The sequence below is a fragment of the Rhinolophus sinicus genome, linkage group LG04, assembly GCF_036562045.2.
Source record: "Rhinolophus sinicus isolate RSC01 linkage group LG04, ASM3656204v1, whole genome shotgun sequence".
Taxonomy (NCBI): domain Eukaryota; kingdom Metazoa; phylum Chordata; class Mammalia; order Chiroptera; family Rhinolophidae; genus Rhinolophus; species Rhinolophus sinicus.
Genome location: NC_133754.1, coordinates 100,757,096 through 100,780,787, shown reverse-complemented (window position 1 = coordinate 100,780,787; position 23,692 = coordinate 100,757,096). Strand labels below are relative to the sequence as shown.

At 42.3% G+C, this 23,692-nt stretch overlaps 1 long non-coding RNA gene across 2 annotated transcripts; it reads right to left on the bottom strand.

The window, feature by feature from the left end:
* Positions 1–223: 223 nt before the first annotated feature.
* Positions 224–16,352, bottom strand: LOC141571314 (uncharacterized). Of its 2 annotated transcripts, XR_012496080.1 has the most exons (4): positions 16,154–16,352; positions 11,317–11,498; positions 9,214–9,403; positions 224–438 (listed from the first exon to the last, which is right to left on the bottom strand). It is a non-coding gene; the product is annotated as an uncharacterized LOC141571314 (long non-coding RNA). The 2 variants fall into 2 exon arrangements; XR_012496079.1 differs by lacking the exon at positions 224–438 and having other exon boundaries at positions 6,990–9,403.
* Between the last annotated feature and the right edge of the window lie 7,340 nt (positions 16,353–23,692).

Below are 23,692 nucleotides of genomic sequence, written 5' to 3'. Positions count from 1 at the left end.
ATAACTTTGCTTGGGATACGGTGAAAAATGGCTCAATTTTCTGTTTCTGGCTATTGAATACTTTCAACTCTTAAAATTATGCAAGAGTCACTGTTCACTGATTGAAGCCATAATTTCATAATGAGAACATCTTACACATTCAAAATAATTTGGAATACTGTTTATATTTAAAGAGCTTTCAACGTACATCTGCAATGTACTTACTACCAAAAGAGGTGGCCAAATGGCACACAACCAGAGTTTGGATGCATTGAAGGCTAAGTTGACATTTGATGCTGACTTTATAGAGCTGGTTCTCTTCTGAGTAACTGATGTTTCATAACGTCCTGGATGTACCCAGTGGGGCACTGCAGTCATCCCTTGAGGTGGCCCCATGCAGTGACTTTCACTATATCGTCTTTGTTCTTATTTGCCAGGCACTAGAAAGCTCATGATAGCCTGATGAAGAAAGGAGAAAATGCATTTACTTCACTAAGAGTTCAAGCGTAAAGGTAGTTTATAATTGCCACCAAACTGTGATCAATATATTCCCTTCCTACACATGGCCCTCAGTCCAAACAGTATATCTCTGCTATAGTTCAGCTTCATGACAAGGATGCTACTGGTTATAAACATAACGTTCACCCCAGGTTATGTCTCAGTCTTTTAATACTTGGGATACCTCTGAGGTCAGCCCAACAGAATCTATAATATTAAACTGTTATGCTTAGAATAACTTCGTAACTGCCAATTGTCATAAGGCTTCAAGAGATGGCATCTTGAATAGTAGTCTACTCCCTTAAGTTGAAGGAAGTTTTATTTTAATATATTTTTGAATTGGGAGTCAGAAAAAAAAATTATATATATATATATATATATATATATATATATATATATATATATGTATATGTATATGTTTGATCCCTATCTGGGAAAGCTTTGTAAAATATAAAACTCAAATTACTAAAGTATTAAATGAACTTCAGTGTTTTCATCTCAATTTTCTCTGGAGCATCTGGCAACTAGGTGACAAGATTTCCCAGTTTTGTTCAAGTATGTATGAGTTAGATTATTAACCAGGTAGCAACTTAACTCTGCCCCAGCACCATGGTTGTCCAGGACATGTGGTCAAGACTGACCATTCCTGAAATGTGTTGAAAGATGGTGAATGCTTCTTTTGTTAAATGTCGTAGACTCCAACAGACCCTAAGTTATCACGTCTGGCTCATTGATGATCATGAGACATATGATTACCCAAGTTCAGGATAAATGCAAATGTTAACTTCCTCCTGACCAATAAGTAATTGTTCCATAGGGCTCAGTGATAAACATTCACCACACTAGAGAGTAAGCGTTAAGTGATTTTCTATTTAAATATATAATTTATAATTAAATGTATTAATTTAATATAATTTAATTTATAATATTAAATTTATAAGTATTTAAATATATAAATGGGATCTCATATGTGTAATATATATTATTATAATATAAGGGTATAGAATACTGCCCCTTAATGTGAATTATCACGGGAATTTCTAATAGTTTCATGAAGACATAGCCAATGATCTGTTTATAGTAATGGCAGATAACCTGCGCAGAACAAAGAAAACTTGAATTAATTTAAGTAAAACAAACAAAACAAAGGGTTTTATTTTCTCTTTAAAATTCAGTCAATAAACACTTAACACACAAAATTTTGGCAGGAGAATTTTGTGGTGTTTGCCATTAATAGAACAAGACTGATATGGTTAAAATCTTTTAAATATGTGATCCAAAAAACTGTCACGTGATGGTGTGAAAGTTCTTGATTTTCATCATACGCCCTTTGATACACCTGGATTTTCAACTGTGTTGTTGACGCTGACAGTTCACAGTGACATTTATGGCACACATGGGGAGCGAGAACGGGAGAAGAACAAGGATAATGAGTTTAAACAAACTTGGCATTGCTATAACTGTAGATCTTAGAAAAAAATTTTTCTTTGCCAAGAACAGGGAAGCTATTAAACTGTGAATAGCTTTCATACGGAGTGTTGAAAATCAACCTGACGTGAGACAGTGCAGCTACAATTAGTTGGGAAACCAAGGCAGTTGCTACTTCCAAGAATGGTGTGGTTCAGAGTCAAGGTGAGTGATATGTCCTCAGCCAGGGTTAAGGCCATGGTCACAGGCGGCACGAGGCCATTTGAGCAGACAACGAACAATGATGCCTTATCAAGTCTTCATGCAAACTGCATTAAGCAGAGGGTCCAGGATTGGTTTTGAACAATGGCTTCCATACTCACAGTGCTTAGCGAGGCCAGGGGCATCCCGTTCTGATCTAAACGTCATTTTCTTCAACTCCTGACTTCCAACATTATTAAAGCAACACTGGGAAGAGGCTGATCAGCAATGAATATTGCATCCCTTCCTACGGGCATTCTCAAATGTTCGTTGAAGGGTGAAAAACAGCTTCTCAGAAATGTAAGATTTTAAAAAATTCTTGAAGGATGGACTGACACCAGAATGTACTTATCACCTTGGTACGGGACACAGACTATGTCTATACAAGACCAACCACATGGTAGAAAAGAAGAAATGAAGTCTTCCAGATGTTTTATCTGCATAACATGAAAAACTTCTTTGAATTTTTCACTTTCCTTCATGTGTTTGATGTTGTATAGACAAAGTCACAGATAGGAGGATGTGAGAAGAAAATGAAAGGTGTGCAAAAATACAGCATCAAAAATGCTTTTTGATGATAATAAAGTTCCCCTTTAATGTTTTAGAGTTCTTTCCAGCAAGATTTAATGGGTTTTATATAGGACATATTAGCATGTTTTTGGCCTTTAGGAGCTGTTGATCTCAATGCCTAAAAATCAAAGAGGAGAGAGCCACAGACTGAATTTTTAAATGTCCTCATCATAATACAAAGTTTGTTCCTGGTGGCTATTTTAGAAAATAAGCTGATAAACCCAAGTAGAAGCTAATGCAGGAAAACTAAGATTAAGGGTGGGTGGGGGGAAATCATAAAGTCAGAGGAAATGCATAGAGCAAAGCTAAGGGAAGCAGGAAAATAGAGACGCACAACTCTGATGGTCTCAAAAGATCTGTCGGGTTGAGATCTTATTGTAAAGAAATTTGGATGCCAGACTGGGCAGCATGTATTTATTTTCCTAGGCATGGAGGAGTCATTCAACAGTTATTTTTGCATTTTTTGTTTATTAGTTGCCAACAACAGAATCCAGTCTGCCTAGTCTAAGTTGAAGGAGAATTTATTAAACAATATTAGGTAACTTACAGAACCTTCAGGTGAACCAAATAGTCAGGCTCTAAACCTAGATAACAGGAAAACACATACCACCAACACTCCTAAGCCTCCATAAACCTCCCACACTGCATTTAACAGAAGAATGGATCCTCTAGGTAGCTACCTCCAAAGGTCACTCACTTTTGGTTCCACTTCTCTTGCAGGAACCTGAGGTACCTGTGATTCATGGAACTGAAATCATAAACTTGAGCTTTAGCTGCAAGGGAGTCTGGGAGAGAAGGGTTCTACTTTAGGAAGGCATTGACCCAAAATATGGACGTTGAATGGTATTGGATGGTTACTAATGAGAAATATCCACTACAGGAATGAGATGAAGGTAGCTTTGCTTCAGGAAAATTAAGTCAGTGTGATTTATGTAGAAATATTGGAGTGGGAAAAGGCCAGATGTGCAGAAGACAAGTTAGGAGCCTGTTGCAATTGTCAAAGGAAGCAGTAATGAGATGTTTCACTACAATGGTAGTAGTGGGAACACACGCGAGGAGGAAGATTCTGGAATCACTAACAAGATAGAATTGATGATATTTAGCATGATAGTTGATGCCATCAGTAGAAATTGGGAAGTCAAAGGAAGTGCCATTCTGAACGGGTGGGTGGAGTCCAGTCTCAGACACTATGGTTTGGGGGACAGCAAGATATATCCAGGTGGACAAATCTAGCAGGCCACTGGCTAGCTAAATCTGGAGCTCTGGTGAGAAGTATCTAGACACAGGTATTAGAGTCACCTACAGAGACATGATAGTTGAAAGAAGAGGACTGGGAGAGTATAGTTCAAAGTTAGTGTTTTCGTTCCTTTTGAAAATTGGTTTCTTTTTGTGTGCATCAGTATTCCTGGTTGTCTGCTATAGTCACTTAAGGAGACCTTAACCCAGAGCCTTTTTGTTCCCCCAGCAAAAAAGAACCAGCTGAAGTTTGACTCTTGTCCAAATAACACCTTCTTTCCTATTTTCAAATGATCTTTCTATTCTTTATATAATTACGTCTTGGAGGTTTGAAGACTTACTTGTTTATGTCAGGGTGACAGGGTGTATCGTAAATAAGGGAAACCAGGCCTTGTTTTCACTGCTGTCATTTTTTTTACCTGGTCTGAGAAAAAACTAATGACACAGTTGGTAGATCAAAAGAGTTGACATCACAAAAGGGAAAGTTTTGGAATCTCTAACCTGAGTGCTCTGTTTGCGAGGAGAGGGGGACTTGTTTCCAAGCATTTAAGTGCCATAGGAGCTCACAGCATGGGGCCTCACGGCCCCACATTTCCATTTCCCAGCCTCCCAACAATGGGGCCTTCTCTGAGGCCTAAGAGAAAGAGACCCTCTGCAGAGTGAATGGGAGGCTTGTTACCCACAAAGAGTAAAGGAAGAAGTTGGGACCAGCATTTTCTTTTAAATCAAGGGACACTTTTGTTTTGAAGGACAAAACTGTCTCAGAGCAGCCTGAGCTGCTCCATGGGGAAGGGGCCTCGGCCTCCAGCTTCACTCTGGTCAGGACCGCGGGGCCCCTGGCACTGGCCAAAGTCACCGACACCCCTCAAAGGATCCTGAAATGGGGGCCAATCAGCTGCTCTGGGTCATCAACTTGGGCACAAAGTCACAGGTACCCTCCTTCCTTCTGAGAACTCGCCCCCTGACACAGAATCCTCTGAGAAGATGCTGGAGACAGACAGGCCTTCACACACACACGGACGCCCTGCTGCAGAACAACCTTCCTATGTAACATTGCCATTTGTTTGATACAAAGTAAGAGGCTCTGCAGTGCCCGGCAGGGAGGAGACCACCGACCCCCAGTCGCAGAGCCCCGCGGGTGCTGTTTCCCATCCATGGCACGCCGTCCAGTCCTCCCCACGCTGAGGAGTAAATCATTGAATCAGTCCTCAGAACTCTGTCTTCCCGAGAACATCAGGAGAAGCAGGCATTATTATTTAATACCTTGGGGCACCACAAATATGCATTATTCTGAACAGTAACTGACCTTGTCCCTGAGAAAGAAAGAGTCCTTTACGGGAGAGCCAGGCAGGGCAAACATGGGGGTTTCCTTCAGGAGATCAGAAGACTGAAGGGCATCAGGATGGCATCTCTGCTCTGGTTAAACTCCAACGTCACTCTGTCTCTGGGAGGGGCATTCTGCTGTCAAAGTTTTATAGATGGTCCCAGACTGGGCAACAGATCATTAAATAGAAAATCAGACTTGCTTGCCCGAGCTTATGCTTCTCCAGTGTTGACCTGGGTTGTAGCTTTTGCAGCTGTGGCTTCAGGGGACATGAAATGCCTACCGAGGCCGTCTTGAAGGGGCAGGGAGACTAAGGAAAAGATGCTACGGGTAGCCCTCAGCACAGGAGGACAGTGGAAATGCGTGGGGCTGAGCACTGGGAATAAAGCCATTAGAGGAGTGGGAATCAGCATGGTTTCTTTCCTTCCAAATGGGGACATATTCTCTGGCCTTTCTGGAGGCTCTAGGGACCCCATTCATGACCACGACATGTTAGCCCCGACAGCGTCCCAAGGCCCTGGGGGCTGAGACTCACAGTGCTTCTGTCTGTAGAGCCCTAGTGGAGGAAAAAATGTGGGGTTGGCTGCAGAAAGTTTCATTCTCCCAGTGGGGCAGTAAGTCCAAGGTCAGCTTTTCGGCCCCTTGGTCACAAAGCTACAGGAAGTGAGTGCAAAACATTTTATTTGTCTCTTGGTCCTGCAAATAATGCAGTGTATCCCAGATATGCTTGGTTGCACCGTCAGAGGAAAGCCAAGATCACAAAAGGGACTGAAGGTGTCAGAGGAGAGGAATGAGAAGTCTGAGTTGTCAGCTTGCTCAAGGATTGTCTCAGATAAAAAGCTAAAAGGAAGTTGGGGTGGGGGGCTCTAGGACAGAGCCCCAGGGTGGTTACCCCCACCCCCTTCCTTGCTTCATATCAGCCAGAATCAAACAAAGATGTCATTTACCCACCAGCTCTGAGCCAATGTCACTTCATGGGTGGTCTGACCCAGTAGAGGTGGAGGTGGAAAGAATTAGACAAAGGACAGGATGACATGAACCCACTGACCTTTCACCTTATCACACATTTGAGGGTGGTCTGGTTCTCACTGGGCTTCAGAAAAACCTTGGTGGTCCCCTGCCCCTTCTTTCCAGGACTGGCTGGAAGCCCCCCTTCGTACCTGTCCTTCTTCCTCTGACAGGCTGTTGACAACAGCATCCTGACATCTGCAGAGGACAGCTGTTTACAGACCACAGAACAGGTACCTGTTAACCCTCACCACCGCCCAGTGACTTGTTATCATCGTCCTCACACCTCAGTGTAGAACCAGGGGTCCAGAGTAGTTAAGAGACTTGTCAAACATCACACCATCTAAAGAAAAAGTTCCTAGGATCTAGCATTTATTGAGCACATCCTACCTTCCAGATAAGTGCTTTGCTTGGATTTGTGATTTCATCCTCATAATAGCCCAGTGATATTACTGCCCCAGTTCACGCATGGGGAAGCTGAGGCACAGAGAAAACCCATGCATGTCAGTAGTCGTGGGACATCAATGTCTATTGTGTCAACCAGGCAGTCTGGCCGCAGAGCCCTGGCTCTTCACCCCAGGGTGTGCCTCTGCCACAACCAGTGTCTGGTGAGAGCAGAATTTGGGTGCAGGTCCTACACCACCTTTCCCTCTACACTGGGGATTTTGCAGGTTCTGATCCCATAGATCTAGGATATGGCCCGAGGTTCTGCATTTTTTTAAGAAGCTCTCAGATGACATTGATGCTGATTGCCCACCGGCCCCGCTGTGGGTGACAAACTTCTGTACCACAGCTACTTTTTATTGTGCTCTGACCGCCAAAATCCTTTTATTTATCGCTGACTGCAGTGACCCGTGCCCCCGCCCACACACACCCTGGCCATACCTGCTCCTAAATGTACCTTGTTCTCAACTCTGACCTAGTCAATGTCTGCATAGATTAGGACAATGCCTTTTACCGAGCTCTAACAAAGACGCTCCTGCCTCAGTCCCAGACACTGCTGAGTACGTCAGGAAGGCTGGGGGTTAGCAAAGTGATGCTTAGCCCTTTCCAGTATCAACCAATCCGTCCTCTCTCTTATCCTTTCCATTCATCCATTATCCATGTAATCTATAGAACAAGGCCCAGGAAAGGAGCTAGCAAATCAGAGATTTCCTGAAAGCTTGTTCTTCTCTGCCACACCTGGATAGGTTGACTTCTCTGCCAATCACACTGTGTACATACACAGGATTGGCTCTCCAGCCTCCACCCCACCCCCAGAGACACAATTTCCTGACCAAAGACTTCACTCTCCTGACACACATCATCTTGGCCAATAGGCACAAATCTGAGCCTTTCTGGGAAGGATCAAAATCACTTCTGATCTAAAAAGTGTAAGATTGAAGAAGCAGAGATGTTTTCTCTTTCCCTTCAAGTCCTGAGCCCAGTTTTCTAGCTGTTCTGAGCCTTGGCTGAGAACTCAGAACTCTTCAAGTAGAGTCCTTTCACTATTAGGATTTTTGAAGACCATCTCCCTGTGTGATTAAGTTTCTCCTGACTTTTTTTTTCTACAATTTCAAAAGAAAGCCTCACATTGAGGAAAACTAGAAACACATGATTCAATGATGTCAAATGCTCTTGGGATTCCTCCTTCCAAGGTCTTTGTTAATTGTACCCAGTATCTATAGTGATAAATTTAAAGACACATGAGACAGCGGGATCCCCGAAACACTGGGCTATTGTACTGTCCCATTAAGTTGAAACAATGGGGGCAGAGTCTTGAGCCTGTCTCCAGGGCAACAGAAAATGCCAGTCACAGTCAGGTGGATTTTCTGATGAATTTTTAAAAATAGAGTTTCACATACTTTGTTATTTTAAAGACAGGAACATTAATTCATAAGTACTTAGATGAAATGACAAACAAGTACTTTGAACCAAAAATATATCTTTGATTTAATCCCAAGTTTTCTTTTTTGGTGCTTTGTTGATTGGAGGCAAAATAAAATTCCTCATGTCAGGGGAAAAAAGACACCATGGAAAACCCCCAAAAAACATATTAGCCAGAAATCTTTTTTTTTTTTTTAATCTATTTTAGTATTTAAATATCAGCAAAAAAATCTCTATTGCCAAACGACTTCACTTTGCTCTGGACATCCGACCTGGACCTCCTAAAAACTCTGAGGCAGTTAAATACAAGCTGGGAGCTCTTCTAAATGCAGCTGTAGGCAAAGGACCCCCAGCCTGTCTAGGGGAGACTGCCAGCGTGTCCATCGGGGACTCTAGCGCCAGTCTTTCCTTTGGCCTCGTAGCTCCCTGGCCCCAGTTGGTTGTCTGCACTCAGCTTTGGTTTCTTGCCATCACCTCTTGTGCGTGACACCCATTTTGGCATTTTCCCAGCTGATCTCAGCATCCCCCTTTGGATATGATTTTAAGCCTTGTTTCTCCAGACACACTGGTGATAACTAGGAATAAAAAATTCTGGAGCTGTGGAATCCAATGTGACAGCCACTAGCCACGTGGGGCTATACGAAAGATTTAAAAGTAAACAAAATGTAAAAAGCCAGTTCCTCAGTCCCACTAGCCACATGTCAAGTGCTCAATGGCCACATTTCCTTCATTGCAGGAAGTTCTACTGAACAGTGATTTAGAGACTTTCCTCCTCCCCTCCTAGCCCCAAGGGGCTGACCAACTTAACTTTAGTATCTTCCCCCAATTCCCCCAAATCAAGTAACATGAGACTGAAATCACTGAAGTCCAAGACAATTGTGTTACCCTTCTCTTGAGATAGTCCAGGAGTGGCTCAGAGTTCCTTCAGGCGACTCCACGGTGCCACTAGCTTGCCTTCCCATAGGGCACAGATAACAGATAGTGGGGTCATCAGTGAAGAAGATTTAGGTTGAGGAACTCAGAGCAGCTTGGAAGTGCTGATGCTAGAAACAGTAGAATAATACCTTCATTCCAGTGTATTTGGGCACAGCCAGACTACATGAGTTTGCTGCCTGCTTATCTCTTTACTTGGCAAGGTGCCTGCCATTCCGCCATTAGAGATGTATTCCTTTGGGTTTCACAAATATCTTCTTTACTCTCCATACTGGGACAAGGTACATGGACTACATTTGTGAGCAGGAGAGAGAGACAGACCTGTAGGGGAATACGGGCAATTGTCAATAATCTCGCTTGACAAGCCCCCCCGCCCCCCCCCTGAAAACAACCCTATAGGTGAGAGAGAAAAAGAATGAGGAACAAGAGTGCCTCATCCTATATCATAGTTCACAAGGGAGAAACCGTGTTTAAATATTAGCCAGCATAGTGCTGGGCCCACTAAGTGTTCAGCACGTAGATGAGTTAATTATAGATATTCAATTTAAAGAATAGTTTTAAGAACATTTCAGCATTACAATCACTCCAATGCATGTTCATCCATCATGAATTTAAAAAAAAATTAAGCACCCAAAGCAAGTTTTCTCCCACAATTTTTGCTTAATGAGCAAAAATCATCCTTTCCACATCCTTGCCCTGAAGAAAACTTCATTTTACTCACTCATTTGTTTATTTATTCATTACACAGCTATTTTTCTGTGCCTATGCAATCATTGTTGTCCTTGCAGAGGACACAACATTGAGTAATGGCCCTTGATCTAGAAGCTGGAAACGTGACTATGGAATCCCAATTGGGACCCACAACGTCTAGAATAGAAGATTTCTGGCCTTGCTACCTCTGATCTGCATTCTCCTCCCCAAGTTCCTGAATTCCAGTCTGTCAGATTTCATCTTGGGTGCCTAACTGAGAAAACTCTAAATCATAGTGGCTTACACAAGATGGAACTTAATTTCTCTTTCAGGTGAAAAACCAGAGTTGGCCTCCAGGACTAACATGGCGCTCCTCTGGAAGCCAGCCTCCACTCTTCCTCTGGTTTCACCAAACTTACCCCATCGCTTCATGATCTAAAAGCTGCATTCTAGGTGGCAGAAAGAAGGGAAACAAGGGGCGGCCAATGGTTCAGTTGGTTAGAGCGTGAGCTCTTAACAACAAGGTTGCTCAATTCACACATGGCATGGTTGGCTGCACTAGATTGAAGACAACGAGCTGCTGCTGAGCTTCCGGAGGGGCGTCCGGATGGCTCAGTAGGTTAGAGCGTGAGCTCTCAACAATAAGGTTGCAGGTTCAATTCCCACACGGGATGGTGGGCTGTGCCCCCTGCAACTAAGTTTGAAAACGGCGACTGGACTTGGAGCTGAGCTGCGCCCTCCACAACTAGACTGAAGGACAACGACTTGGAGCTGATGGGCCCTGGAGAAACACACGGTTCCCCAATTTAAAAAAAGTTAAAAAAAATTTTTTTTTTTTAAAAGGAGGGAAACAAAAGAAGGGCATCCCTTCACGCTTTTAGGAGCCTTCCTCTTAACCTCACTGGGGAGAATTTAGTCCCGTGGCTGCACCTTTCCTATTTCTCCCATCAGGCTTCTGATTCAAAAGAGCAAGTCTGGGATGGTAGGGTGCCACTGACCACCTCTGTCACCTGCCACACACTGTGCCTAAGACACTGTCCTACTCTACAAACGCTGCCTACAGATTCAAGGTCAGAATCCATGCCCTCTGGTGACGGAAACAAAAGCCATTAAGCTTTAATGATACTCACATCACCAACGGTCTTTCAATTGTGTATATTACAAAGTGCTCACCTTTTGCATGCTTACTTGTTATTGTAATATAGAATTAAAATGGATGTCAGGAGACACGACTATTAAAACGTGCCTTATACATTAAGACAAAACCTTTGCAGAGGCAATAACAACAAAACAATAACATAAAATTAGAACATCGAAATTTTTATAAACAACAAAACATTAAATTGGTCATATTGACAATGGAATTTTAAATTTCCAATTACTGCTAATTGAAAAATCTTAGACATGGAGAATGGGGAAATAATGTTACCATGAGAACCCCAATTTTTTAGACCATACTTTGAAGTAACTCCGTATCTTTACTTTTTATGCATAAGAGGAAGGAATGGAACAGAGCGGAACACACTGGCATGTGTAATACTCACAGTGACACAGTACATGGCCGCTTTGATGTTAATATCTGACAGTTTAAAAAGGACCAGCTCAGACTTCACGTGCTGCTGACATTCGACTGGGATAATTAAACTACCAGGTTTCCCACGCAGAGAAGAGACCCATTTTCTCATGTCAAGTGAAGTGCTCCGCTAAGTTCTGCCCAAATCACACCCTAAATGCAGAGAGAACTTCTCTTTAAATTTGGCATTTAGTGAAGGTTTTAACTGTTTGTAGCCAATGTTTCATTTGCTTTCGCCCCAATGGTTAACGTTGGATCCCTGTCCAAAGCAAGCCCCCTTCTCTGTCTCCAAATGTTTGTGAGAGTTTCCATACGCTCCCTGTGCTCGTGGAAAAGACTAGTTGAATGTTAAGAGGCAGCTGTGGTGTTGTTTCTTCTTTTTCAGGCTCCCCGGTGACCGGGCCCTCTCCTTCCCCACAGAGTGCCACATCGGCAGGCCACTGACTGACTGGTGACCGTGTCCAGCTGTGCTGTGGCTCCCCTGCCAGCTCTGCTGGTCACTCATGGGCTCTCCAGTCTCCCACCTCACTGACCCAAGTCGTAGACTTCTGACCAGCACCACCTACAAAATCAGTAGAAATTCTGAGGTGTGACTGAACCCCAGCAGTGGGACCATCATTGATGGGAGCTGTAATCCAGTGGCAGAGACCCTTGTCTCCCAGTGTCCTTTGTCCCCTTTCCCCCATAGTAATAAAACCCATAATTTTCATAGTAGATATAAAGACAACACTTTCTAACTTCTCCTACAGTTAAATGTAATAGCACATGCCTAAGTTCTAGCCAAAGAGGTGTAAGTGAAAATGGAAGAGAAGGGTCATGCCCTTCTTTTCTCCTTCCTCCTTTTTACTGGTGAAAATGTAGGTGCAATGGCTGGAGCTCCAGCAGCAATCTTGAGCCATGAGATAACCGGGAGAATGGAAACTATAGCTGTAAAAACAACCAAACAAACAAACAAACGAAAAAGGAGTTTGGATTCTTCTGACACTATCTAGGAAGATCTAGTTATGAAGTAACTGTCTCCAGACTTACAGAACATAAGAGAAAAATAATCTTTCTTGCTTAAGTCACTGTTACATGTTACTCATAGCCAAATTTAATCTTAACTATATGCTATAAATATAGAGCTGGCCGTAGTCAAATGGTGAGTAGGTGAATTGGTTTTTCAACTCCTGGGCTCTCGTTTATGTCCTCTGATACCCTCTGTCTGCGCTAATGCTCTCCACTAACGTATGCATGCTCTGCAATTTTTCTAATCACTCTTCTGTCCAGATTTACATCCCATCCCCTTGGGATCTGATAGGTTGACTGACTAGGTAATAGTGAAATGTATGTAAGTTATTAATGGGATATAATGAGTGTTTTTATTCTAACAGGGGCTTGGGTGACTAGACCCAAGGAATGACTAACATAGGTACTCTAGCAGGTAATGATGGCAGGCAGGCAGGCAGGCAGGCTTTTTGACATTTGATATAGAAATATAGTTCTGCAAACTGTCAGGCAGCGCCAAGTTTATATCCATAGCGTGTCAGATTCCATTAGGATTCCCTGATACTTAACTCAACTTTCTCCTTGTATTGCTTACTTGTGTAAAACCCTATCAGTGGTGTTCAAAATAAGATACATGCAGCCCTGGTGAGAAAAAGTATGGAAGTTAACAGTTTAAAAATGTCAAGTCTCTCTCCAGAAATGATATTCTTTGGATTTTCCTATCATGGAAAACAATGTTTGAAAAAGACCCCTATGTCCAACAGAACAGTGTGTTGAAAAGTCTTAGGCTCCCCTCATAGTCTCCACCAATTAGCCCTCAACCACGCAAGTAAGCACACGCTCTAAATTAAAACAATGTGCACCGTACGGAAACACCATTACTGGACAAGTCTCCTGGCTCCAGGCCTTCGAAAAAAATCGCCACCCCAACACCCTTTCATTTGGAAATTATGGTGCTACCACCAACTGATACAATATCATGCTTTTTGCTTCTTCAAATCATCAAAGCCAGAGCTACAAATTATTTATGAAGCAGTAATGATTTGTTGTTACTTCAGTAGCTTATATCAATGGGCTTTTCTCTAACTTCTTATAACTCAGAGCTAGCTAACAGTCAGGGAAGTACATAACGAGGAAATATAGGAGACCACCTGAGTCACTGAACACCCACTTTTTCTTAGCTTCCATGGGTGTCACTTCCAGTAAGAAATACGGTAATCTGAGCCTGTGTCCTGGACCCTGAAGTAACAGCTTATGACCGAAGTGTAATTGTAAACCAACTTCCTTGGAGATAGCAGTGCCTTGAAATGCAAGGCTGGCCTTGGGAAGCAGGGAAGCAAGTAACCTCATGGTAGCCTCTTATCTTTCCTTTCAGTGCCTCTTATCTTACCATCCTCTTCCTCCTCCCCCTCTCTTTCATCCCACTACTGTTCACAACAATGGAGACCTGGCAGGAAATGAGTTAAAAAAAAAAAAAAAAAAAAACAATCAAAATATCCTGTTACCCATAATTTTTAAAAAAAATCTTCAGTTACTTCCCCACCCCCCACCCCTGCCCCCTTATTTTCTGTTATAATTGTTGCTATCCTTTTAGGCCCTTACCCAAGCTCACCAAGCTAGAGATCAAAGGCCCAGACAGAGTTTACAGGTGGAAGCACACTTCTCAACCAGCCATGTGGGGGAGTGTAAGTTGTCAGGTGACATGACTGCAGCAATTAACTGGTAATCTTGTGGGAGGCAAGATGGAATGGATGAAACAATGAGAAAACAATGCCAGTTGAGGATAACTAACAATGATGTCATGCTATAAGTCAGTCCTTGAAATAATAATGCACATGCCTAAAAATAGAGTTCAGGAGACTAAGGAACTAGGTGGGTGTAGAGGCCTAAGAACTGAAAAGGTCCAGTCAGGGCAAGGTGAGCCTCGCCAGCTCCATGGAGAGTGTTCTCAGAACTGCTGAAGGCAGTTGTTTTGACCAGAACTTGATCTCATTAAGGTCTTTGTGAATTTTCAGTTTTGAGGCATCCAGCACTGGTTGAAAAGAAAAGGACGCTTATGTGGGCCCCTTCTCTGCGAGTGGAAAAGCTACTCTGGGAAAGGACCCTTTCTTCTGGACCCACCAGCAAGGGGTTGTGGGTTTTCTTCTTCAGTAAAACCCTTTGAGATGCAAGGAGAGGCAGGAATGAGAAACACTTCCACTAAGAAGCTGTTAGAGAGAAATCAGTGAAAATGAAATGAGGTTTTAATCTTACTACTAAGCCATATTATGCATATATAATGTCTAATCTTTTTGTAAAATGAGCAATAATTTAGATACACTAGAGTCAATATTTAATTGCCCATGACTTCAACATAATTTGTCCCTTTGCAAATGTAAAGTTCTTGCTATTAGGAAGACAAATCCAGTCTAAAGTCAGATTTTGTTTCTAATTCTAGATTTAAATAAAGGTCCCCTTTGAACATGGTTTAAATTGTTGAGTTCGTCGATTTATGACTTTGTGTTAAATGAGATAGAGAAAAAACATCCAGCACACTAGCTGACCATGGTGTTCGGTGCTCAATAAATGTTAATTTATTATTTTTAACAAAACTGTATAATTAAGCTATAATCTGCAGTAATACAGATTTATTGAGCATTCCAAATTTTTCATTAACTCAGCCCATGTTTTTCCACTTAGATGAGCTTAACATGCACAATGGGAACATGTTCAGTTTTAATTATACTGGACCCTCCCTAAAACTCTTATCTCAAGGTTCTGTATTAGAACTAATTCTCCTTTGTGTACTGTAATAACCATATTATCTCAATCAAGATCTCAGGTTTGCAATTTGTAATTATCTCAGCACGTCAAACAGTCAAACAGGTCTTCCTTGACTGACAAAACCTATTCTGCTTCTCCAAAGTGGGGATGTTTTAGTGCGCGTGTAGTGGATGTCTGTGTGTCATTCATTTTTAGGGAAACTGCGGCGGAGTCTGCTGATTCCTGTAATAGTTTTAACAGGTGTTATCTTTCAGACTGCCTTTAGTGAGTGATTAACATCTTTGGCCACATACAGGAGAGCACTGGCTCTTGGAATAAATTAAATACTATAAGTAAACCAAATTATTTTAAATGCAATAGAGCTTTCAAACAAATCCTCTAGTTGCTCCTTTGCAAAGTGAAGGATTCTTTCACAAAGCCAATAATCACTTCCTAATGCATGGGTTTTGCAAATCTGGAATTTAATCCCTCACATTTGCTTAGAACAGGTAACCCTTCTTTATTTGCTACTCTGGGGGTCCGTCTTTTGGCTTACTTTTAATTGAAAGAATAAAAGAATCAAGACCAGATTGTTCCATCACGTTTTGGTTTGGGCAGGGTTGACAACTAATGTATAATGAGTAATTTGGTGTAAATGGAATGGAATGGAAGGTGTGGGGGTGGGCTGGGGAGAGGGCTGGGCTGAAGGGACTGAGCCCCAGAGGAGTAAGTGCAAGATCCTAGCACTGCTGAAGTTTGAATACCTTTGGTTTTCTTTTTAAATTTACCAGGCTCTTTGCAAGATTACATCCTACAAAAACAAATGAACTAAAACCCGATATTCCACAGCTGATTTTGTTCACAGAGTGGTAGACTCCAGCACAAAGAGATATGTATGCAGAGTGAGGAAATATCTAAGCCGATGTTGTGAAACAAAACCAGGAGATGGAAAAGGACAAAATGAGTTGGAGAAGTATGTTTTTCTAACCTGGAGAATAGAAAACTAAAAATAAGACCTCCTTCCTATTAGAAAGGCTGACCCATGTCCTTTGCATTTCTCCTTGGTGCCCCTCACTCACATGCTTCCGTCTGGTGTGGCTGCCATCCAATCCTCCAGGGAGAAAAAGAATCTTGCTTTGTCCCTGCCAGACTTTCCAAGCAAACGTAGTCCTTTGTTTCAGAGCTCTTTCACCTTCACAAAATGCTGATACAGTTTCTACAAATCAGAGGAAATCTGATGGTGGGAGTGGGGCAGGTTTGCAGAAAAAGAATTCTATTTCCTGCAACCAAGAGTGGATACACTTAAAGTCACCTCCCCCGGGATGAAGACTGATGTGTTGGTGGCCTACACCCTGCATGCTTTAAGGGTTCCTTTCTGGGACTGTGCCAAGCAGTGTAGGAATTGGCTGGGGGGGGGGGGGGGGGAAGGACAGAGAATTGATCCCACCTAAATGCTCTGCCCAAATTTTTCTTGAGATTTGTAGCTGAATGTTCTTCGAGGTAATGGCTTTTCAGGAGAAAACTTCTAATTGTGACGGCTCAACTCAGTCAGCCTCTTTGAACTTCCCTTTGGGGTTCTCTAAATCCTAAATGTGCTTTACTTAAAATTGAGCACAAGGGCATTTCAGGGGATCAGTCAAAGATAATAGAAGGTTTCCGAGCTTTTCTAGTTTAAAAGAAGGCTGTTTTCAGAAACTGTGAACAAGAGAGCTATTATCAGCATTTAATTATTTCTATGAATACATTACAAACTCCTCCATCACTAGAATGTAATAACTAAAAACGGCCTTATAATGAAATTTAAATGAATTCCATTCCATGAAAACGAGACTTTAAAATCAGCCAGGCAAACAATGACATTTTTTTTTTCCCTGTTGGCTCCTCAAAACTGTTGCCCATCAAAACACAAGAGAAATGTTGTTCTCTTCACATACGGTGCGTGATATTAACGTAACTTTCATCAGCGTTCCAAGCCCCTAGTTATGCAATATGCCAGGGCAAATCCAACTACTTCAAGGGTATTGGGAAATGTCCCCACCCAGTAAAAAAACCTAACTAAAGTTTAATATACTTCAACTGAAAAGACTGGCAGGTGGCATGAAGGAATTTTGGAAGTGGGTGCTTTAGTCACCACTTATATAAATATATTTGTTCTTTGCCAGCTGTCAACAGCACAAAGGCCTGGGGTGTAAAGCATGCTAGGTTGAGCTTTAAAGGTCAAAATGTAAAAAAGTAAATAAACATTTAAAATATATTCACTTTTATCTAAGAGTTAATTGTGCAATTTATGGACCTGTTATTTTTCTTCCTGATGGACCTTGGGCAATTGTTCTTTAAGATCTTCTCAAGATACTGAGTTTGGCAAGAGAGAGGGTAGGAAAGTCATATTCAGTAACTGTTCTGGCTCAGGTAGAAATGTTCAACGCATATATATATATATAATCCATATATATCCAATGGCACAGCCTTATGATAGAAAAATATGCAGCCACTCACTATGATATTTACAAGGAGTTATGATGTTAGCAAAGTGTCTATGATCGTAAAAATCAAAGGCAAGATTCCAAATTTTATACATAGTATGAGTCCACATATTTAAGATGAATGAAGAAAACAAGACTAATGGGGAGCAGGTAGGGGTAGGGGTTAGGGTTATGGGTGGAATTTGTTTTTGTGGCTTTATATCTCTTCATATTTTTCTAATGAGGATGTATTACTTTTATATTTGTGATTTTAAATGAAGTTTTAAAAGACAGATTCATTTCTATGCCTTTTCTGGACTCAGTCATTTTTAATTAATCCTCTTGTTATTTTTGCAAGGTTAACCTTAAAGCCTCTTGAGTATTGGTATAAATAGAGAGTCCAGAAGACAATGGAGTCCCAGCCCGGTTTCACAGAGAATGTGGACAGAAGGCTAACTTAGGCAGGGTCTGTCCAGACGCAGCACGTGATACAGTGTATACTTGTATATCTCTTAAATGGCTCTCATGATTATTAAGGGTTACCTTTGAAGGGTAAATAAAAGACACTCCTTTTATTCCTCCAGGAAAAACTAGACGGCTTGGAGTCGCGTGAACAACAGCTTCAAAGGGAAATAGGCAGAAAACAGGACAGTTCCCGAGGAGAGACTTGGTGTTCATTTCGGTAGCAACTGAACAGTAGAGACCTCTTCTTGGGTCGCAGAGCTCAGCCAAAACTGGGACCGAGATGTAGGGCCCCGCAGAAGCATTGCTCTGCATTCAGGATGAACAACTCGGCCTCGTGCAGGAGCAGACAAAGAAGAATGGGACTTGCTGGAGTAGGGCAGAAATCAGGATGAAAGCAGAGAAAAACAGACCTGATTTGTGAGGCTGGACAGAGCTGTCCATGTCATGGGAGGTGAGGCGAGTGAACCAAACCAGACTCTGTTTTATTACCTCTAGCCACCTGCCCATGGACAAATTGCACCCTTGTCAATTATCATCTGGAGGAAAATTGTTTCCATCCCCTTGCTCGCAAAGACTGGCCTGCGTGTGTGTTGCCAGCAGGATGAGGATGACCTCCCAGGGAGAAAAGAACAGGGAGGATGGTGGATTTGGGGGCAGAAAGAAGGATTTCAGGTTCTTCGGGAGATCAAAGCAAGGACGCAGAGGTCTGCGCTGTTGCAACATGCTTCTGGACATACCTGCCACAAGCAGCCACGCTAATTGGCATTCCTTTTCACCACTGCCGTAGTTCCTTTGAATATTTCGACATTTAAGCCTGTCCCTGTAATAGTAGCACTGTATTTTCGGTAATTCTTTCCCCTATGTGAACACCTGCCATAGACACTGTAGGGGGCAATTGGGCTTGTCCTATTGATGCTGCCTTAAAACGTATCCAGAATCCAACCACAGGTCCACCTCTGCTTCCTCCCACCCAGATGGTCCAAGTCATTATCTCCTCTTACCGCAAAAATCTCCAGATGGACCTCCCTGCTTCTCCTCAGGCCCCCGAGGCCCCATTCTCCATATAGAAGCCAGAGACATTTACATAAAACCCAGGTCAATCTGCTTCAATCCCCCACGTTCTCCCTGCATGAACATCAAATCACAGCTTTGCTGGGCCCCCAGAAACCCTCACGCACACTTCCATCTGACCTCTCCGATTTCATGTTCTGCCACCTCTTCCACATGAACCAAGCTTCCGTACCTCCACTCTTTTCCCGGTCTCTGGAACTCACCAAGCCCGACCCTGTCTCAGGGTCTTGGCACTTGTTGGTCCCTCTGCTCGGAAAACTCTTATCCCCTACTCTTTATTTTAGTTTGATTTCATCACAGAGATTTTTCAAAACAACAAGTTTTGAAATACAGTCAACATTCATAAATACTACATGAAATTATCATATTTTGCTAGACAAAGTGACCACTTTGCAACCATGCCAAAGTCTGCTGTCGTGTACAGTGAGGTTGGGCCTGGGGAAATATAGCAGACTGCCCTTCACCCCCATCCCAGAGGCCTCTCTGGTGACATCTCCTTGGTAACTTTCCCAAAGTCCAGATTCTGGACTTCACTTTTTCCTCTGCTCTTTATGTGGCTTTTCTTCCTGCCATTAGGACTCAGCACAAATGTCCCTTCCCAGAGAAGCCTTCTCAACCGAGTTAACACTCTTCCCATCACTTTGTCCCATCACCCTGTGGCATTTTATTCACAGCACTTAACACAATGTGAAGTAGCTGTACTTAGTTTTAGTTTTTGTATTAGTTTTGATGGGTTGCCATAGTAAAGTACCACAGACTGGGTAGTTTAAACAACAGAAAAACATTTTGTTAAGTTATGTTGAGGTCTAATGGGCACACAGCACTGTATAAGTTGAAGGTGTACCGCATAATGACTAGACGTACGTATAGCCTCGACAGAAATTATTTTTTTCACAGTTCTGGAAGCTGGAAGTCCAAGATAGAGGTGTGGGCAGGTTTGGTGTCTTCTGAGGCCTCTCTCCTTGGCTTGCAGACGGCTGTATCTTGCTGCCTCCTGACGCATGCATCTTGGTGGCCCCGCTATGCATGCGTCCCTACTGTCTCTCTGTGTGTCCTAATTTCTCTTTTCAGAAGGTCACCACTCAGATGGCAATAGGCCCCACTCTAATAGCTTCGTTTTTAATGTAATTACCTCTGTCAAGGTCCTATCTCCAAATACAGTCACTTTCTGAGGTAATAGAGGTTAGAACTTCAACATACAAATTTTGAGAGGAACACAATTCAACCCTTAACAATTATTTATTTGCTTTTTTTGCTCACCTGTTTATTTTTTGTCTCCCCATACTAGAATTTCATTATCACAAGAGCAGGAATTTGTCTTTTGTTCACAGCTAGCACCATGTCATTTCATGGGAAGTGCTAAGGGTTTGTACTAAAGCAATGAACAGTCAGTGGTTTTGCATAATTTTTATTACCTTTTCCCAATGTAGTCCATTTTTCTGAAAGATTTGTATCTCCTCAACTGCATTTATTAAGTTTTTATTAATAGATTCTCCCATGAGATAATCAATGCCTTCAAATCCAAATCCACAAATTCTGACATTTGAGTCCCCTGAGCAGCTTATCAGTCATAAATATCCAATTTCTATTAACCTTTTTAAAGTGTTGAAAGTATCTCGAGGATTTCTGTTTCCTCTGCCCTATCACCATCTTTTCAGATCCCTGGCATGAAGAAACCCAAGCTGGAAACCTACCAGATGAACACTATGGGTTTGCCACTCCAAGTTTCTCTGATTCTATGGGGCACTGAAATACGTCGGCTGATACAAATCTCAAAATGTCACCCTCCACCCAAGCCCACGTTTCCCTTTACTTGACTGTGCAGGTCAAGTGAATTCCAGACCCACTGCCAGTCAGGTTAGCTGAACTAAAAGCAAAGGCAGAAAGGGGACCGCTTGCTTTAGCTAAAGCATCCGTGCTGTGAAAAACGATCTGTGCCCAAAGTGGTAGGTCCCAACCCTTGATATGAAAGCTTTGTCATATCTTGCAGTCAGCAAAAGTTTTTACAAGAATGAAAATAGACTCGCCATGGCATTATAAATAAAGGACGAATAGGGAGCTAGGTCAAAGACACAGCAACCCACTAAAGCATGGGGGCGGGCACCAGACAGGTACTTTGAGAACCGCAGCACAACTCTGACAATGGAGGAACCGATGGTTGATAATTAAGGATTTAAATTTCACACTTAGCTTCTTGAAAATCATTGCTCATCTAATTTCCTTGTAATCTTGAGACTTCACACATTTGATTTACCACAGGGAATAGGACAAAATAGCAATGAGAAAACACCCATGTGAAAAGAGCATACACAATTGCAAATATAATTGGAGTTTAAATACAGTATTGGAAGAAAAAAAAAAGGACCTCAACGACAACAAAACCTCCCCAAAGTAGTTTTATAACTGTTATTTGGTATATTCCAAAGGAATCATCTTATAGTAAACTGGTCTGTTAATTTAATGACCATACAGTACAAGCCCCAAAGAACCACCAGATTGTGTGTGTGTGTGTGTGTGTGTGTGTGGGTGGTGGTGGTGGTGGTGGGCGGTGTCGGTAAAGTACGTTGAAGCTTCCAACAGCATCACCCTTCAATTTGCTCAAGGTTCCGCCTGGAAGAAAACTTGAATTTGAAATTTGACAAGCACATCTTCAGGGCCCTTTAGAACAATGAGTATTGGGCCACTTGCTTATGTCGTCACAGGATGGATGGAGCTTGCAAGAAAAAGAAGGGTAAAATGTCACGAGAGCTATTGTGGCCTCCAAGCACTTTATAGCATCAGGAGGTATGTTGAAGCTTTCCATCGTTTTATGCTGATAAATGTTAGTGGTGTGATTCACTTTTAAATAAATGGTAAGGTTTGATTTTTATTTATTTTACTATTTCATGAAGTAGAGTTACCTGTAATCATATTTACACAGAAAATAGGAACATCCTGCCAGGAATAAGACAAACCCAAGAGTGGATTTGATGGATAACTTATATCTTTGAAAGAAAGTAAACTCAAAGTCAGCATTTTTATTAAGCCAATAACTTACCTCTGGGTCACTAAAGCTCCTTGTGTGTTTCTGCTATTTATGGAGGAACCGGGATATGCATGAGCAAAGGAGGGTGAGGCTGATGTTCTTCCAAGGTCTTAAGTCTGCATTAGTGAGCTGGTGCAAACTGTCACCTGGTACCTTGTCTAATTGTTCCCTGCCCTTCTAATCCTTCTCAGAATTCAACAGACCCAAGTAGGAGCTGCAGTGACCTTGAGGAAGTTATCTAACTTCTGAACTCTTTTCTTTATCTACAAAAATGGGTACAGCGATGTGACCTCCTGGGGTTGTCAGAACGATAGCAGAAAGTATTTGAAGCCCCATAGGACGCCTGACTTCTGGAGGTCACCTGGGGAGGGCAATGCCATCCAGTTGCCCTTTTGCCACCCCTCCTTTGGCTTTCTATTCTCTTCTTGTCACGTCCTTCTCTTGTCCTCGCTTTCTGTGTCCTTAAAACAAGTAGATATGTGGTGCAGTCCAGAAAGGTGTTTTTATTTTTTTTTTTTTGGGGGGGTATATTCCATGGGTTTTCTTTGCCCCCTTTGCTACCTGATTAAAGCCCCACACAATCTGAAAACTTGCAGGTAAAGGAGCCTCACTAATTCATTCATGACCATGACTTTGTAATTGCTGTAATTCCCCTTGGGCAAGTGAACTAAACAGCCCAGGAATAATTTACCAATGGTTGAGTTGAGAGCCACGAGATGGAGAGGGTCAAGGACACTTGCCCTGAGCTCCTGGGCAGAGAAGCAGAGCTTCCCAAGGGGGTCACCACCATCCTCGGCCTCTTGCCCAGGGCATCTGTGTCGTTGTCCCTGTTTTTGTGCTCACTTAGCCTTTGGCCAACTCTGGGTGTGCTGCTTCGGCTCTCACTCCTCTTCTGTTTAGGTTTGACTTTATTCCTTGCAGCGCATCAAAGTTATTTGGGATGAAGTGTGCTCCGAGCTCCCTAGGGTTTAGGAAAAAGAAGACTTTGCTAAAAGGGTCATGAATAATGGGGATTCTCAATGATAATAGAAAACCCTGAGGTTCACCATTCAAACCTTCAGACTACCAGCGTGTACACCAAGGCCATCTTTGTTCAGATTGCTGCCATCTTGTAAAGGACTTAAAAAAATACAGTATTTTTGGGGCGCAGCTGGATGGTTCAGTTAGCTAGAGAGCAAGGTTGCCGGTTCAACTCCCGCATTGGATGATGGGCTGTGCCCCCTGCAACTAAAGATTGAAAACGGTGATTGGACTTGGAGCTGAGCTGGGCCCTCCACAACTAGATTGAAGGACAACTGCCTGGAGAAACACACTGTCCCCCAATATTCCCCAATAAAATTTATTAAAAAGAAATAAAATAAAGTATTTTAGGGAAATTCCTCATGTTTGATTTTCTATGAGTAGGAAAGAATCTTTTTTTGTTTTTTAACTTTGAAGCTGGTTTAGAACCCATGCGTGTTTTAATTTTCCTGTTCAGTCTGAGTGTTTGTGATTTCAGTTCTGTTTAAAGATGGATGGCAAGACACAAATTCCACTAAGTGGGATTGTGAAATGTGCTCCTGGGGCTTTAACAGATGTAACATATTACTGTGTCA